The sequence below is a fragment of the Jaculus jaculus genome, chromosome 10 (genome assembly GCF_020740685.1).
Source record: "Jaculus jaculus isolate mJacJac1 chromosome 10, mJacJac1.mat.Y.cur, whole genome shotgun sequence".
Lineage (NCBI taxonomy): Eukaryota > Metazoa > Chordata > Mammalia > Rodentia > Dipodidae > Jaculus > Jaculus jaculus.
Window position 1 is genome coordinate 103,209,730 of NC_059111.1, and position 3,569 is coordinate 103,213,298.

The window sequence follows — 3,569 nt, forward strand, 5'->3', positions numbered from 1 at the left end:
CACACGGGACGGGTTCTCAACGCCAGGACCTTGGAGCTCTGAGGAACGGGGGCCGTGGGAACTTGTCTGCGCTCAGGCCCAGCTCCCTGCGATGCCCGTCAGGTTTGGACCTCCCTTTGGGTCCAGATAGATGTCTCTCCACTGTGGTCTGTTGTTTCCCCTGGGCACAGCCATGGGTGGGAAGCTGCACTTCGGACTTTTCTAACCCTGGGCATCTTGGGCTCGGGTCTAAGTTTCCAGGATGGAAACTAGTTTGTAGCTTGGATATGTCCATGCTCCCTGTGACTCCTCACATGACCTTGCCTTTTCTTCCTTGGGTGTTTCCCAGCCCAGTCCCTCGTGCGTGGTCTGCCACGATCTACCCTTCCCCATATGGAACCTCCCTTGAAGGCCTGCTGGCTCCTTCCTCCCAACTCCCTGCATGTCTCTACCACAAGCCTGGTTCTTCCTATCACAGCCACTTCGAACGTGTCTTTTCTAAAAAGAAAAGACGTGTCTCTTCTGCCCTGGGCCCTGGCCTTTGCTATTATAAAGGCCAAGTCCTTCCTGGGTTTTAGATCTCAGCAAGGTTGGAAGCATTCCCCTCAGTTGCCAAGGTCGATTTCAGCCATATAAATTCTCAAGGTAGTCAGTGCTCGTTATCAAGTAGAATTTAGTACAGGTGGGCCTACAGTCTGCAGGCAGGACCTACAAGGGCCCCGCCGATGACACAGCACCCTGTCACAGAGAACAGATAAATGAAGACTGCCTTGGTGGACAGAGGAAACAATAACAGAAAATCCCTAGACCCAACTTTATCCTGTGAGAGATCTGGAAACAACAGAGGAAGCGTATTGCTTTGATTGCTGGGCTTAGTGGGTATTTGAATGTAATGGGCACTCTTTGTTCTCAGTGGCCAGATCTGGCTCAAGACTTCCTTTCATGGCTGTAGCCCCGGACTTCTAGACGGCCTCTTCCTCCTCCAGCCCTCTTTCTCCACAAGAAATCCCATCAGATCAAAGAACCACTTAATACTTTCTTTTCTTGAATCCACTTCTGGTACCAACACATCTATTAAGTTTCCATTGTAATGGAACAGAGCCTGATCTGTGTTAAGGGAAGAAGGGCTCTGTCACGAGCATAATCAAATATGGGAGGACAAGTTGTGGAAGAGCTCAGGAAGAGCAGGACGGGAAGGGGGGAGTCCAAGGTCGGGGAGGTAGCTGGTAGCCAGGGCTCTTGGAGCCGTGGTGTGGAGCGCTGGGCTTAAAGCAGCTGGGGACCAGGGATCACAGTGCGCGTTCAGCCACCTAGTGGGGACTTGAGCAGGAAAGACACTGTGGGGAAGCGCTTGCCTCTGTGGCGAGCCCACCTCTGGGATTCAACACCTGGGAAGATACACTAGGTAGAGAGGACAGAAGCAGGATTGTCCCCTTGGTCTGCTGGACCCTTGAATGCCCGACTTCAGTGACCTTCCAGATATAATGGTGGCTGTTTTACTTCTGTTCTCTGCATATTCCACACAAATGTTTCCTTACCAAGCCAAAACATTCTGGATGTGGAGTTTGTCTAGCTTGGCATGCACCTCTCTTCTCAGGAGAATTGTGGGCGTGACTGGGATGCCTCTGTTCTAGGTGTTCCTTTTGTGGCAGTGGCCACAGTGATCCTCCTATATCTACACAGAATCATGCCATCGTCTCTTGTTTCTCCCCCCTTTTTTTTTTGCATGAGCCTCTGTGATGCGTGAGTCCAGCCAGGCAAGATTAACTAATGATTAATGTGACCGACTAATTCATTCAAAAAGGGAATATGCGACTTCAAAGAAAAGAATACTCGTCCTACTTCTAAAACGTGGGACTACGTAGGAAACTGAGCACTTTTATTCCTTAATTGTCTTAGATTGACCACTGGTGGTGTGAACTGAAGTTCCCCAGCAAGTGCTACATCTGTCTCAGGAGACTGAACAGGGACTGATGGATCTCCTGTAGAGATGGATAGAATGTTGCAGGGTCAGAGCCAAACTACCCTGGGCTACGTGGAGACCCTCGCTAACCATTATTGCCCACCACCGCTTCTGACCTAAAATCTTAGTGACCATCGGTTTATGAGATGTGATCCCTTTTTGGAATGTAAGAACAGAACCCCAGCGTCTGCCAACCCAAAGGCTCAGAGTGTCATCAGATAAAATCGGAAACCTATGGTGGAGGTTTCCTCGCATTGCTGTAACCCACCTACCTGATGGTCAGCCAATGTATTTGAAAAGTAAATGATTTATGACTTTCTTTTGTTCTGTAACTTTAAAACCTCCACAAATTGTTAACACGTTGGCCCATGGAATAAGGGTAACCTAAAGTCTGGGTTCTTGGGCCATGGTCACTCATATTTAGCTCCAGAACAAACTATCTCTTATGCCCTCTGAGGTGAGAGACGTGTCTTTTTTTTTCCTCCACAGTAGCATAGATCTTTGATGCTAGGACTTAAGGTATGAATGTTTCTCACATCTTACTTCCCAGCTGCCCAGCCTGGGGTTCAGGATATATGAGGGTCAATGGGTCTCTATGTGTGAGGTGGTCTGTGGTGGGTATATAACACATGTTGAACGTGGGTGGGCAAGACAGTTTGTTAGTTGGTCTAGGAATTTCAAATCAGAAATATGGCATATTATTTAACATGATTGGTCATAAAGTCTACAACCACAATTCTAACATCTAGGCTATTTCTGGACCTTTTGAACAGGGGAAAGAAGAAAGAAGAGTAGGCTTCTAAGGATTCATATGTATGCATATATACGTTCATTTTGAATACAATAATTCCCAGATCCTTTATTCTTTCCTTTAGGAATGAAGCCATGAGACCTCTCTGTCCAGATAGCATTGTGGCTGTAAGTGATGGCCCATGAATTCATTTTTGATAAATAAGTTAGTGTTAACACCAGTTATCCAAGCACAATATATATATAGTGTGTTCCTGTGGTTGGTGGGGATTGACAGAGGAAGTGAAATCACTGTGGGAACTGTCACGTGTAGATACCATCCCTCACTAGTACCCTGATCTGGAGTGACTGTATCTGGTTCTGAGCCTGCCATGGGCGTCAGGCTCCTCTGCTGGGTGGCTTTCTGTCTCCTGGGGACAGGTCAGTTCCTAGCACAGCAAGCAGTTTCTGTGTTTGTGTGTGTGTTTAATGAGTACTGTTTACAATTGTGTCCTTGTTCTGTTCCCAATCTCTGTTTCCACAGATCACGCTGATGCTGGAGTCATCCAGTCCCCCATGCATAGGGTCATAGAGAGGGGACAGAACGCAACCCTCAGGTGTGATCCAATTTCTGGTCACACTGCTCTTTACTGGTACCGGCAGAACATGGGGCGAGGCCTGGAGTTCCTGGTATATGTCCAGGGTGAATATGCAGCAGACAAAACTGGGATGCCTAATCATCGGTTCTTTGTCGAGCAGCCTAAGGGGTCCTTCTCCACCTTGAAGCTTCAGCCTCTGGAGCAGGGGGACTCTGCAGTGTACTTCTGCGCCAGCAGCTCAGCCACAGCGCTGTGCGGACATCTCCTTCCTGCTCACCAACCCCACGCTTCTCTCTCCT